We start from the raw sequence: 16,155 nt of genomic DNA, 5'->3' as shown, positions 1-16,155 counted from the left end.
GCGAGTGCGGGGCGGCGATCGATTACCGGCCCGCTCCATAAAGAACCGTCGCCGCCGCCGCCCGGGCCCCGCCCTGCACACGTGCCTCGACGCGCTTCCGTGAACTTCCTTCGGTTTACGAAAAAGAACTTTCTTTACCCTCAACCGGCCGATCAGAGGCGGGGCTGGGGGGGCGGAGTCCCGGGGCGGGGTCCCGACGGTGGAGGTTGCACCGTCGCTCGGTAGTGCTGCCGCGCGCGCCGCTACCAACGCACGTCTCTATCGCGAGATCGTTATCTCCTGACCAGTGATATCTGTGACTGTGACTCTGTGATAAACGTTCGCGATAACGACCGGCCAGTCTGTTTCAAGTAAGTTATCTATCTCGGTCATCTTGGATCGATGCATCTCATATCTCTTTCTCAGTTTCGTAATTCTCGGTAACACACTGGACGAGGCTAGATAAGATCCAGTTTTGTATCCGTTCATATCGGTGTCTCTGTACATCAACATAAAGATGATGTGCTTTAATAACGACGCGACTGGATTCTTAAGTGTTCTTTATCTCTCCATCGCGATTTAATCAAATTTATTCAATTTACTTATGCAGTCGTTGTCTCCAAATTTCAAATTCAGTACCATTTGGTCGCGGCTGAATGACGACATATGCATCGAAATTAACAAGACGCCTAAGCATTTAGCTGGTGCTCTGGTTCTAAATAATTCGAGATTGTTAACGATTTTGTCCCAGTAAGTGCTACTTGGGACCCCCCGCACTCTTCGCAGTTAAAATATTGTGCAACAAAATGATTGTTATTATCCTATCCTGTTCTATTACATCAGAGTACAATGAGATGTCGCGGTGCAGCGGTGTCGCGTAAGTACCTCGTGGTGTAGGCACATTCCAGCGCAACTCACCGACCCATAGGTATAATCGATGACTCAAACTCAACTGTATTATCTGCATTTGTTACTATTTCTTATATTTAACATAAGCTAAGTAAGCTCTTTTGGTAAATATCTAAAAAATGACTACAACAAGAATAAGAAAAGTTCTCTTTTTCCACGTACCTAATGAACGCAATAAAATGAAAATAGACTTTGGCAGACTAGAAGAAGTGTGATTTTAATTTGTAACGAGCACAGAATTGCGACCTGTTCGATCACCACCAATTGATAATTGAGCTTCTGTATTTATCTTAATATGGGATTAGATGCAGATGCAGTTATGATAATTAAATCTGTCTAAATAATATATAATACAAACGGAATCCACCTCAAACACATATTGACTAATATAAATTATTATTATAAAATGATCGGACTAACTGATAAATAAAATAAGACATAAATCTTTTCCCTACTCATGTCTAAGAGTCGTGAAACTCTAAAAACATTGCAATCCTTGCATAGATTTAAATAAATAAACATTAATATTTACCTAATTCTAAATTAAAAATACTCAAATACGTCAATTGTAGAGTAGAGATGATTTGAGAGCAGTAAGTACCTAGTCGTGAAGAATAACATGAGTCTGTGGGTTGCAGTTGATATTTCACATTAGTTCAAGTATGATTAAGGGCGCGCTGGATCCTCTGTCTTCCGTTCCCTCGTCGCGGAGAAGGCGCGGCCTGCGTATAATGAATATAGTTTGCTTAACACATGTATGAAAGTACAAATTTGAAAGCAGAAGAAGTTAATTACGGAAGCAGATTTATTAAATTTCTTCGAAATGCCTTTCTCGGTTTTGAATCCACACACTCGGCCTGCGAGGCGTCGACCGCTACACGCACAACAGTCGTGTCTATTTCAGTCGCTGCTTTAATCAGAGATGTGGAGTCGATCAAGATTATTGTGACGTATATGCTTCCTCCTTCAACAACGTTTTTCTTTATTGCTTAGATGGGTGGACGGGCTCGCAGCCCACCTGATCTTAGAGTGGTTACTGAAGCCCATAGACATCTACAACGTAGGTAAATGCATCACCCACCTTGAGATTTAAGTTTTAAGGGTCTCAGTATAGTTACAACGGCCGCGCCACCCTTCAAACCGAAACGCAATGCTGCTTCACGGCAGAAATGGGCAGGGCGGTGGTAGGTACTTACCAGTGCGGACTCACAAAAGGTCCTACCACCAGTAAACTTCCAGCAAAAGGCCGTCGGTCAAGCCGAAAGAAATGTTTCCACGGACGATCAGCCAGCTTGCATCGTTAATTATTAGGTACTTGAATAATAATCGCTAAGGCCTCCAGCGCGGCTAGTCGTTGGACTAAAATGAGGATGAGTAGCAGCACTCACGTTGTAATGTTTATTCGCTTCGGTAACCACTTCATACCGAGTGACCCACCTGCTGATCTAGAGCAACTGAAGTTCTAACTTACATGATAATAATAAAGTGAAGTGTAAATTGTAAGTCTGTGACACATTCAGAGCAGACATGTAGTAGTGGAGGGCGCGACGTCGCTGTAGGGTCGGTCTCGGAGGCGCCACGGAGCCCGGGCCATTGTCTTGCGTAGGTATTTACTTCTCGCTCGTGCTCGCTATGCACAGACAAAACACAAAAAGGACACGATAAGTAAAACAAAAGACATTCAAAGTGTACTTTGGATATTCTATTGTCTTGCCTACTCTAACCAATGTAGAGATGTCTAAGCGGGATAGAGAATATTTTGCATTCCACTGCCAAATAGCTGAATTCTTGTTTGATGACACGATGTAGACAGAACATTATAAAAAATGTCGTTTGGTAATTTAAAAATTATGTTTTGAAATTAATTTGATTGTGTGGATCTGCTCATGTTGCTATCAGATACATGATAATGTTTGGAAGATACGGAGGCGGCCGGCGTCGCACACCTGCTACTTCTATCCGTCGTTGGGCGGGCTGCTGTGCTAATGCGTTTACTGGTGGTAAGACCTCTTGTGAGTCCGCACGGGTAGGTACCACTGCCCTGCCTATTTCTGCCGTGAAGCAGTAATGCGTTTCGGTTTGAAGGGTGGGGCAGCCGTTGTAATTATACTTCAGACCTTAGAACTTATATCTCAAGGTGGGTAGCGCATTTACGTCGTAGATGTCTATGGGCTCCAGTAACTACTTAACACCAGGTGGGCTGTGAGCTCGTCGACCCAAGTAAGAAATAAAAAATAGAGCATGTAGCTTTACTACAATATATATTTCATTAATTTTTATTGTAGCAATTGAATCTTCAAAATATAAATTATACAATCACGGCAAACGTGACAACATAGAAATAATATGTTTTGTGCGGTACAGTCGCAGGTTCGAATGACTAGCCGGTCGCATGCACCGCGGACACGTCTCTATCACCTTCTAAACTCAAACGCAAAACAAGAACTTTTAGAAGCGGTGCGCGCTCACATATTATCTTGAACATGAGGTGAAGGAGTGAGCTCCATACTAGTGAGGAATATTCGTGACGTGACGTGTACAAGCTCAGCGTGTGTCACTTCCAGTGGTCGATTAAATTCCCTTTAAATCAATAAAAACATCGGTAAGGCATTTGAGTACGGGGCCATAAAATGTACCTGGGTCGGAGCCGGAGCGATGCAATAAACGTGTCGTGTCGGCGCCGTGTCGCTTCCGTGTGGCGCAGCGCAGGTACCGCTACTTAACTCCGAACTGATTTAGTGTTCTTGTTGACTTTACTACACTAACGGCTCTGCTGGTCACCCGCGTCCCGCGAACAGTTTATTGAATTGTCCGCGCTGTGGGAAGAACAGGCAGTCCGGAAAGCCGTCGCTGTCTGGCCCACATAACTAACCATTCGGATGTAAAATATTAGTAGTAGGCACGTGCTCCGTCTCAAACGTGCAACCCTACGAATATGCGTCACATTCAGTTCTGTGATTCTGTGAGCTAAGCCGCAGTATCATCATCAAGCAGTATTCACATTTTCTTGTTTCTATTAGTATGCATTATTTACCGGAGTAGAATTAAAAAAACCTAAAAAATATGACAAACCTCCACCTGTCGATGGAAGTCTCGTCAGAATAGGTTTAGCTATTCAAGAAAAGATGTATCTGAACAAACAAACAGACAGATAGTCAACATCTTATATGATTAATGCTAAAATTTAGTTTACTATAGTATAAATAATATCTGTCAGATTACATATGTATTAAGTAAAACTTCTCAAGGAAACACTTCAATTACACTAATCTGATGAGGCTATTTTTATCATTTTTGAAAGACAACCTTGCAGAAAAGCTATTTGCTGTCTAATGTATATATTTATAAAGAACAAAATTGCAATAACGTCAGAAGCCATAGTAGAATGTAGATCCTAGCGGGGTGGTTTACCGGTCGACGTGGCAAGTTTTAAGGAAAAATCCTTATTAACCGAAATGCAAATGTATTAAAACTACGTAGGTCGATCATGGAACTGCGTATATCTGTGAAACGAGAACGTGAGAACAGCCTCGGGCAGGGCCGGGAGACGAGTGAGGACGTCTGTAGGGACGGCCCTTACTTCTTGAAACAATAGATCAGTGTTTGTGTTTGCATTAATAACGATGTCTCCTTGTTTGTCCGCTCTCCCGGTGTGTGTGCACTCCGCCGACGTGTAACTTATCATCATACTTTAATTAGTTAAAACTATTAAAGAATTGTAAAATAAAAAGCAATGACGCATCGTTTTCAATTAAAGGTTGATACGGACCGGGCCGCGCTCCGATCAAAGAGGCCGGTACACGCGCCTTAAGTGAACTAATCCCACCAAATATACATAGCCATAACGAATGCTTCACACTATAGCCTGCCTAAATAATTCCATATTACGTCCCGCTCGTTCGTATTGGAAATGCCGAGCGTGGGAACGGAACGGAGGACGGACTCGTAAAAATCATTAGTTAATAGAATTAAATAAATAGTTTTATTGTCAAAAATGTTGCGTCTAGTTTTAAAAGCACTTTAATAAGTAGTACATTTTAATTTTAAGACTTCTAGCCTATAGAGCTTATATGCATATATGTTTTTAATTGTTTTTATTGCTCTTGTAGGCAGACGAGCATACGGCCCACCTGATGGTGATTGGTTACCATCGCTCATGGACTTCAGCAATGCCAGGGACAGAGCCAGGTCGCTGCCTATCTATTATCCTATTAGCTAAATACTTACCATTATCCTAGCATGGATGCGTGGATGTGGCACAGTATAATTAGTGTTGAGTGGTTCAATACGCATTAGTGTCCACAACGTGTATGGCTTTTAATTGTGGTCAGTCAAACTAGGAGTCGCTATTGTTTCACAATCTGAATATGCACGGTGGTGGTAGTTATCTGCGCACGCTCACAGTAACAGTTTTAAGTCGTCGTGGCCTAAAGGATAAGACGTCCGGTGCATTCGTATCGAGCGATGCACCGGTGTTCGGATCCCGCAGGAGGCGGGTACCAATTTTTCTAATGAAATACGTACTTAACAAATGTTCACAATTGACTTCCACGGTGAAGAAATAGCATCGTATAATTAAAATCAAACCCTCAAAATTATAATTTGCGTAATTACTGATGGTAGAACGTCCTGTGAGTTCGCACGGCTAGGTACCACCACCCTGCCTATCTCTGCCGTCAAGCAATAATGCGTTTCGGTTTGAAGTGTGGGGCAGCCGTTGTAACTATACTGAAACCTTAGAACTTATATATCAAGGTGGGTGGCGCATTTAAGTTGTAGATGTCTATTGGCTCCAGTAACCACTTACACCAGTTGGGCTGTGAACTCGTCTACCCATCTAAGAAAAAAATAAAATAAAAAAATAATTCTTACCACAATTTACTACGCAAATTAATTTAGAATAAACACATACAGTACCTTCTATGGTTTGTGTATGTAGGTTTGTGTAAGTAATTAATTCGTTTGGTGGCGAGTGAAACGTATTCCAAAGAAAATAAATTTTAACTCGATTTCTTTATAAAGAAAAATGAATGGTAGGTAGTTATGAAATTATTCAAATATCGACGAACGCCTTACTCATCGCCGACCACTAGTCTGCAAAGCATTCGAAATTTCAGAAATATTATGACAAAAAGATCAAGATTAAATTGTAAAAGTAATTTCAACCAATATTTTATATCTTTTTACATCCAAGTTCATACCGGTCGTCAGGTTGATGACCTACATTTAGACTGGCGTTGATTACTCTGTTGGGTACCTACTATTGCTGCTGGAACTCACGAAGCTGTGCGTAAATATGACACGGAAACAAACATCAGTTGTCCTGCCTTATAGTTACATTTAAAGTCAAACCTAATTTTTTCTCTCGAAAAAATTCCGAAACTGTTAGTCAACTAAACAATTTATGGCAAAAGCTACTCAAGATCGTTCCAACCCTAAAAAGAAAGGTTTTAGTGCAGTTTTTTCCCTTTATCTGTCATCATGGGATTAAAAAATTGTGAAACTTACAAAAAATTGTAGACGGTTTGGGTTACGGGGGTGTGCGGGGTGAGGAGGGGTAGGGGCGAGGTGTGGCGAAGTTCGAAAATATTTCGCACTTAGTGTCCGGACCCTTTGAGTCGCGACGATGCAAAATATAATGTATACTCAGATTAAATTATTTGAGACTTGATTTTAATTTCGCAAAAGTAGATTATTTTGAGTGCAGACGGATGTTCCAATGGTTCCACCGTGTCTAGTGGCTCGGCGCGGCGCCTCGACTCGTCCGGTGGAACAGTTGTGGTGACGTTTTGCCGACCTCGACTTCCTTCTAGTCTATTGACTACTCTTGGCTTTACTCTTCTCACTTAATTTTATTATCTACTTTTTTCTTTTGTTGTTAGTTTTATAAACAGTTGCCCTAAAAGAAGTATATCTGAAACAAATCTATAAAAATAATACATTATGCATTACAGTTGGGTGTATAGATTTTAAATCTATACATGCTTAATATAAAATGCTTAATATAAAATGCAGAAGAACTAGTTACATAATCTACATGAAGCTTTTAAAGCCTCCTGTAGACTAGTGGTGGAAGACTGGTGTAGAGTCGGTGCGGACCGCAGCTGCCGGCGACGAGGGGACATGCGACGTACTGCAGACTGCGCTGTAAATAAACTACACTATTACACCAATACCACTTACCGCTCCATTATACAGAAATATAAATGCTTATATTTTCATATTATTATGAGACGTGTACTTTAATTAGAAAAGTTTTCATATTTAACAATCTAAGTGGTTGTGTCTTCTTCGTTTGACTTGCAAATTTATTTTGTCGTATTAAACCATGTGATTCAGAGTTATAATTTTAATATTACTAATTTATGATCGCAAAGTGTCAAAATTTATTACTATACATTACTATAAGATTTATTGTTGCCATGACTGTTCTATCTTGGAATTTCTTTTGAATGAGTCAAATAGAAAATTAATGTTACGAATTTAATTTTTTTATTTAAAAACTAAAACTTACTAAAAGTGACCTAAAAAGATTCGCAAATGACTCACAGTTGTAATAATATAAAGTATCAAAAACGTTAGTCGTCATTTACGAAAAAAAAAACGTGGCGCCTGTGCGTTAGATACCAAGTTATTTATAGCGGACTCAGTGTGCTGCGTCTCCCTCTGGCGTGTGGATAACTCATCCATCTGTCTCATGTTGACAAACAATTAGTCGGCCTCGCCTGTCATGGCTCAATAACAATGTTTAGGGAATAATGTATCAAGTTAAGAAGGACGCTTCGAAGGGTTTGCGCAAAACGATGGCTCGTGCGCGTCCCCTGCACCTATCATAACGTTCCCTTGCTGTTTTTGTAGACTTAAAAAAGTGGATTAGCTCAGACCTTTTAGTAGTTATGCTTTTTGTTGAATTAAATTAACTTAATATCGTAACTGAGTAAGACGGCTGGAACCCGTATTCTGTAGGCCGATTTGAGTTTATTTTATTTTGACTTTAGGCTAACGAGACATGACGCTGGATGGAATAGGGTCACCGTAGCTCACTGATATCATCAACACTAAGGACCATACTGCAGGCTACCGCTGATGGCTTTTTAAGCCTACCACTGTTGTCGCTACTGCTTGTATGTATATATTAAGTATTGGTGGCGACTTGTGCTAGAGCCAGACAGCTTAGTTATGGACGTGGAAACATTTCGAGACCCAAAGAACAAGACATTGCGCCCGTTTCGAATGACACACCAGTTGTTTTTTACATTTTACCGAAAATAACTAAAACCTCTGGTTAAGTCTTGGGAACTTCTAATACTGAATATAAAACTTTCACATCATAATGGTAGGGATAACTAAACAAAACCTACTCCCAAGACCACCCGCGCTCTTATAGTTTCTCATTAATCCTCACAAAGGACTAAAATTTTTGCTAAAATCATAACAAATTATTTCCAGGTATTAGACCAATGTGTTCCCACGGTTATTGAACAAAACCTTTAGTACAACAGACTTAAGAGCTATTGTTCTATTGTAATTGAAGTGGTATTTACTACCTGTTGTGGTGAGCTATCAGTGAGTTTCTAAGTACGTTATCAGTTCAAAGCATTCCTTAGTCTCGACTGTCAGGCGCGGGCGAGTGCTCCGCTCTGGTCTAGACGCGTCGACCAGCTCCCTTCCAGGTCCAGGTTCCTGTTGGTCCACTGGCGCTGCGTGAGGCCACCAACGAAAATTAGAGCTTTTTGTTTCTACTTTAAAACCTATTACCGGCAGCATGTAAGGTAAAAATAAATTTATGAATTAGTTCCAAAAAGGCTGAATTAAAAGTTTAAAAACCTTTTCAGTTTTAATACTCAATTGTCGAATATTAGAAAGAATTCAGTTTCATGATGTCATCGTTCTTATGGTGCAAGCGTGCGAAAGAGATAGTGAGATAGTTCACTCACTCTTATAACGCCTGTATTTAAGTATTTTTTGTTGTTGTGTATAAAACAAAGTTCAATTCAACATCAAGAAAACTACAAAATTGTTAAAATTATGAATAACAACAATATTGTATTTAACGGCTCCCGCCGCCGCGCCGGTAGGGTAGCGGTAGAGTTGTGTGTCTTCTGATCATAAACAAGATTAAATCTATTGGTTAAGTAAACAACAGCACATATAATAGAAAATGTAATATGTGAAGGGCTTGCTTAAGGTTGCCGACCTGTATACCTATGTGAAACAAAGTATAGGTATATAGTGAAGTATGAGACATACATAAAATAAACAATAGAGAGAGAATGTGATATCAGTTCTGAAGGCTGGTGAGGCTCGGCGCGCTTGTGTCGGAGGTCGACTCGATGGACCGCACTTTTATTACATTAGTTGTTGCAGTCGTCCTCTCACTTCCAGATATGTTACAAATAAAATTGATTTTACTTTTAAATAAACACTGAGCTACTCCTTGTATTTACGCTAAGTTATCGACGCTACGTCGCGGCGCCGTCACCTAAAAGGATAAGAGGCTCAGTGCATTCGTATGAAGCGACAGGGTGCTCGAATCCCGCAACCACAAATTTTTTAAGAGAAGACTTCTTTAGTCGCGTTGAGCACTTTGGTAGGGAAAAACCTCATGGGTCCGCATCACAGACATGCTAATGTAGCTAATGCTAATGCGGTGACCTGTGTACACGAATACATATACATCCGTATACACGTAAGACGTTTCATGCTCAGATAACAAATATAATATAACACATCGTATATATCTGAGCATGAAATCTTCTTAGTTCGCGTCACCGATAGGCGTAACAGCAGTAGGTATATCTGTAGCACAGACAGTATGTGTATACTGACACTGTGCTGTATACAGTTGACATACTGACATATCGAGTGTACATATACTATACATTGTTGTTATTTAATTGTAGAATCACTGTGCACTGCAATAGTGATAGAGTAGTATTATATAAATGAACTATTAGGTATTTTTAAATTGAATAATTTATTATTTCTAATTTTAGTAGACACTATAATTCTAGGCTTACATTTCTATATTATGTCAATGAAGGAACAGCTTTCTGGAATATATAAATATATCGAGGGGTGAAATGCTATTTGGTTTAAGTGACATTTCGCTTAATACGCGACATTTATCTTTGTAATTAAAGGTGCGTTTTATTTGCTATTAACATCAACAGTTCGATGTTTTTAATTGAGCTTGAATTTATTTTACCCCATTCAAATTGCAGAAGTTTTTTTGTAAGGTATTTTTTCCAAATTTTAACCTTGGCAAGAATTTATTTCTATTTTTTTTTTATTTCTATTTTTTTCCTATGTCTGTATAGACATTAGGATCTCTGTAAAATAAATAAATAAAATAAATAATTTCCCATTTTTGAGATAATCATCGTCCGCTGTGGCGAACATTGACAATTATGTTATAAAGGAGTCATAAATACACATGTCCGGTGTAGCGGCCAGTACTAAATATGCGGTAAATAAAAAGTTGAAGTATTTTGTGGACAGATATAATAAAAAAGTATTTAGTTATGACATTTACACATCTAATTTAGTACGAAAATTTAGAAAACAGTTTCTGGCATTTTTGCCAGTTACAAAACAAAGTCTGACATTGCATTTTAACGCAATGTCAGTAATGTGTATAAATACAAAATGTATAAATACAAAAATTGGCGAAATCTAAATGGAAACATCACAAACCTAAGAGATAGATATAAATACAAAAAAAAACATTTTTCTGGCAATATCTGCAACGTCTTTCATCCATAATTGACGGGAAATGACCTACATCATCATATTTTACAGGACTTGATGGTCTTGCTGCGTAAGGTTTGTTTATTTTTGAGTGTTCTCTTTCATTCTTTTGGCACCTCGATTGGCCAAAAATAGGTTTTCATATACCTGATGTCTAAATACCTTTAGGGAAATTTTACTTCCAAGCCCGCGCTGGACTCGATAAACAAGCCAAGCATTATTTAGGCAAATATCAACTATTTGTGCAAAAATACCTAAGTACTACCTTCTACTTTTGAAAGCTATTTTGTACAATGATATCAGCATGTCTGCAAGATCTACAACTCCCATAGGTATGCCTGTTATATTGACATACTTTGAGGTCATTGCACGTCAACCTTTTTTCGTGAGTCCTTAAAATATCTTTGAATTTTTTCGATGAGGTCACTAGCTACGCATGTGTTTATAAACGTAACAGCCTTATTATCGTTCCACCGAACAACAGGTAGGCAGTTATTATCGCATGTCGATTCTGAAAATGCACCTCTCTCCTTCTTCTACATTTCCTTTTCCTTACCTGCATCAATTTCTTGCAAATAAGTATAAATAAATATGTAAATTTAATAATTAGGTAAAATATTAGTAATCACCCCAATACATGTTAAGCCCGCAATAACTTTGGCAATGTTCGTTGTGGCGGACAAATCAATCAAACACTAAATATTTATAAAATTGATTTTGTTCGCTGTGGCAGACATTGTTTTTAGTAAAAAAAGTCACCAAAACCATACAAAATTACAAGATCTATAAGTGATTCAATAAATTACAATATTACAAAGTTATTTCAGTAAACAAACGTGCACATTTATTAGTAAAACCTTTATAAAAATGTATAAATACTTTGAGTAAAACTAATGGCTTGTGCTTCGTCGACATTTTGTCTCAAAATCACAGATACAAGATTAGCAAATAAGAATTTTATTTTTTTTACCATAATAGAAATATATTTTAAAGTTTTTGTTAGATATTTAAGCCGTATAGAAGTTTTCATAGACCCACCAGATTTTATTTATTTGATTGTTCGTTGCAGCGGACTAAGCCAAATTAAGGGTTGAGTGGCTCTCCTGTAAAGTTGTATAAATGTCACTTAAACCAAATAGCCTGTCATCCCTCGATATAATAACAATAGAAACAAACTTCAATAAGAAAATAATCATAATAGAAAGGGGCAACTGAAGACGAGTCACAGAACATATAATAATTAAGGGTTATGTGTGTATGTGTGTGTGTGTTGTATCGACACATTGGCAGACAGGTTTGCACACATCGGGTGCTACCAAAAATATCATATTATTCTATAATATACTGTTAAGTGCAGCAAGCTACCTGAAGAAAGTCAGATGTAGACCTCATGTGTTAAGACGGGCGGCGACATGCACATTGTCCAGTGACCACACGAGGTCCGGTGCCGTGCATTACTCTGATGCACGTGTACCAACTGTGGCCCCGGTGATGGGGTACTGCCCCTAATCTGCTTTATTATCTCTGAATACCTACCTAGCTTTTAATGACAGCAATGGTATTTCCAAGTCCCACCTAAGTCTTCATTACCGGGATACACTAACTCGTTAGTAGGCGCCAAGCTGAGCGCGATTACATCTGACACAATCAACCCTGTCAGTGTCACGGTCGGCCGAGCTAGGCGCAGCCTGTTGGGCAATTGATTGACAGTGTTAATGTCACAAAGATTGCGTGCTAACATTCTACCTACAACACTAGTTGAGTAACTGACAACGAGGCTGCCACATTATGCTCGTACAACTGTTCCTCGAATATCGTCTTCACTTTATTATATGTCCGTTTATGTGTTCACATATGTTTTATTTATGTGTTGATAATTAACATAACGCGAGCCACTCCGGTCCGCTAGACCAATAATGGCTCCAATAACTACCGTACACTTATGTATACAATATACTAGGTGTGTCTTTATGTAAATGTTTATAGAGACACGCGCGTCTCCTCAGTGTGTGGGTCAGACAGTAATAAGCCCGTAAGTTTATAGAAAAGTCACACATTTCAATAAATTTAACTTAGTGACGAGGTCACGCGTTGATGTCTTTTCAAGGGTCGCAGTCAGTAAAACTATAGCGAGCTTTAGTAATTTAATAAAGCCTCCATTTTGTCTTAGAACGGACACCTGTGTTAAATATTATAGGTATATCGGTTTTATGTTTCTTCCAGCCGTGAGCACTCGTGACCACACTTTATCACAAATCTCCTTGTTAGCCTTATAAGTGTTCGAAAGGTACGAGTAGTCGTGGTAATAGAGTGCTGCAGAGCTGATCAACTCGATCCCGGTCGGAAAAAGCGCCCATGTTTAAGATCTTCGGTACTCGCTATCTGTTGCTCGCGTCTAGTCAGATTTAGAATCTGTAAAATTGTCTGAAGAAGTCTGCTCTTGTTCCTGAAAAGGGATTCCCGAATACTTACTGCCAGCTGACTCCGTACACATAATGACCGTCTTAGTTTCAGATTTGAGCCTTGTTAAAATCTGTTGTGGGTAGCTCTCTCCCTCTGCGCCGGGGACTGCTCCGACCAATTCTTTGACTTGATCTCGTCCTGCTCAACTAGTAAGCAACAGAAAAAATTCATCATCATTCTCCTGCCCTTCTCCCAGTCACCTGGGGTCGGCGCAACATGTTTTCTCCTTCCATACTCTTCTATCATATACCATTTCTTCGCTCACTCCCCTCTTACTCATATCGTCTTTCACACAATCTATCCATTTCTTCTTAGGTCTACCTCTTCCTCTATATCCTTCCACATTGATAGTTAGCACTCTCTTACCAACCTCATTTTCATTTCGTCTCATCACATGTCCATACCATCCCAAACGCGCACTCCTCAGCTTCTCTGTCACAGGTTTTTTTTTTTTTTTTATTGCCCCCGTAGGCAGACGAGCACACGGCCCACCTGATGGTGAGTGGCTACCGTCGCCCATGGACTTCAGCAATGCCAGGGGCAGAGCCAAGCCGCTGCCTACCGCAAAAGCCGCTGCCTACCGCAACCAGGTGCCACTTTCAGACTTCCTCTAACATATTCATTCCGTATTCTATCCATTCTCGTTACTCCACACATCCATCGCAATATTTGCATCTCTGCTGCATGCAATCGCCAATAGAAAAAATTATAGCTTATAATAAAAAGCAATGATATTATAAAGAAAAAACAAGTATGTGTATTAGGAGTGTCCTCTGAAAGTGTTAAGGTGTGACACTCTACGCAGGGAGTCACACAGGAGACACACGCGGGACACACACGGGACACGTGCACCAACCACTCAAGTGATAAGTGTCAGGTGACAGTTTCTCGTTGGATACGACATCATCTGAATATATGATTTGAGTGTCAAAACAGCGGCCCAGATAACGATCTGTATCGAAAGATAACGTACAGATAATATCTGGTGACATTTAGATGAATTGCGGATGCTGTGACTTGCCGTTTTGAGGTTACGTAAAATGTTTTATAAGATCTTAAAGATAACACTATAAAATATTTTTGGATTTTTGGTTAATTTATTGATATTTCTTGTTTGCTGCTCAGCTCTGCACCTGATTTGGAGATATCAGGCATCTTCCATTTTATAGAAACTTTTTTCTTATATTAATTATAGGATCAGAATTAAATTAGAGACCGAGCAACTTGTTATTTGCAAACAAAGACGGCAGAACTTTATTTTCTAATTTGTATCTTAACCACAGATCATAGAAACACGATCTATGATCTCTGATCTTAACTATTATAATAGGGCTGCAAAGATAAACAATTATCGGGTCATAAATTGGTACTGTTCGATAAAAACTTTTTTTTACAACTTTTTAATTATTTTGAATTTGGAACACATATATTATTCTAAAAACTTCTTTTGATTTTGCGCCATTTCATATATTTTTTCGTGTTCATTATCAAATTACAATTAGGAATGGGGCGTTAAAGAAAATAGGACTGCAGTGATCGCCTTGCACAAAGTGGGTATGAAGCCGTCGGTCATATTCCAGACACTTCAAAAGCTTGATATCAGCCGTATGTTCGTATATTGTACTATCAACGGATTCAACAACACTTCGTCTGTCGAAGACCAAAAAAAGTCGGGGCGGCCGCGTGCTGTTAGAACTATAAAGGCTGTTAATGCTGTTAAAGCCAGAATTAGTCAAAACCCCATTAGGAAGCAAAAAATCTTATCGCAGGAATTGAAAATTCCCGATAGGACACTGTTGCGTATTACAAAAAACAAGACCTGAAGCTCGGAGCTTTTCGTTGATATACAGGACATGCCCTAAGTGAATCTTTACAATTAAAGATAATGGATCGATCAAAACGCCTTCTGTCGCGATACGCAGGTGAAAGGCACAGAAATGTCCTCTTTACCGAAAAAAATTTCACAATTGAAGAACATTACAATATGCAAAATGATAAAGTGTACGCTCACAGTTCTAAAGAAGCTGTTCAAGTGGTCGGAAAGGTACAACGTGGTCACATCCTGCGCCAATGATAGTTTGGTGGGGCGTGTCTTATCAAGGAGTCACAAAAGTACATTTTTTTTGAAAAAGTAGTGAAAACTTTAGCCAAAGTGTATCAAGATACAGTCTTGGATCATGTTGTGAAACCTGTCAGCAATACACTTTTTAAAAATATACCCTGGACTTTTCAGCAGAACTCAGCACCTGGTCACAAGGCACGAACTACCCAAGCCTAGCTTGAAATCAACGTTCCGGACTTTATTAAAGCTCAAGACTGGCCCTCATCTAGCCCAGACTTCAACCCTTTAGACTTCAAATTATAGTCAGTTTTAGAGAAGGAATTTGTAACCAAACTTATGGCTGGACGGGTACATCTGTATATACCTATTAATGTTTTGTCCGTCATATAACGTCTTGTGATGTAGCAAGTAGCGCGGGGCTGTCACTGGACAGGCCACAGCTGAGTCTTCAACCCTTGATGGTTTCATGGCGGTGGCGTTAAGTTCTGAGCGTCTATAAGCATTTAACATCGGGTCGTTTGTCAGTAATCCTATTCCTTCTTACGGTATGGTGGAGTTTGCAGAGGTGGGCCGCAAACTGTCTGATAGTGAATTAACGGTCTGATAGTCTACTATTGTCTACTATCGTCTATAGTCGTCTACCGTCGAGTCCCAGTCGAAGACCCAGTTTTTTAGCAAAGCCATAAATCTTTGTTCTGTCTCATGCACATAATGTTATGGCACAAGATTTGACCCCGAGTCGGCGCTCGTGGGCGAGGGTTGCATCCTCATGCATTCAGCCAGTATCTAAACAGCTCATTTATTCTTAAAAAATATATGCTTGGCAACTACAATTATCAGACTGCATTATATATTTTTATTTTCGGTCTTCATAAACAGATTCAACTACATTCCAGAAAGTTGACATCGTTCAGTAATAAATTTAGTCCAATTGTGTTGTTAACAAATGCGATACAATTCTGAAATTGGTATTTGTGTATTTTACGATTACA

General features: G+C 39.3%; 1 protein-coding gene across 2 annotated transcripts in view; it reads left to right on the top strand.

Annotated features, from left to right (window-relative positions):
* The first annotated feature begins 216 nt into the window (after positions 1 to 216).
* The window catches only part of LOC101740130 (GATA-binding factor A), a 60,752-nt gene continuing 44,813 nt past the window's right edge, over positions 217 to 16,155 (top strand). For both annotated transcript variants that reach the window (XM_012688906.4, XM_038015865.2), the window contains exon 1: positions 217 to 350. The gene's annotated coding sequence lies outside the window, so the exon portion shown is untranslated. The remainder of the gene's footprint in view (positions 351 to 16,155) is intronic.

This window comes from Bombyx mori, chromosome 15 (assembly GCF_030269925.1).
Source record: "Bombyx mori chromosome 15, ASM3026992v2".
Classification (NCBI taxonomy): domain Eukaryota; kingdom Metazoa; phylum Arthropoda; class Insecta; order Lepidoptera; family Bombycidae; genus Bombyx; species Bombyx mori.
This window is presented reverse-complemented; position numbering and strand designations above follow the sequence as displayed.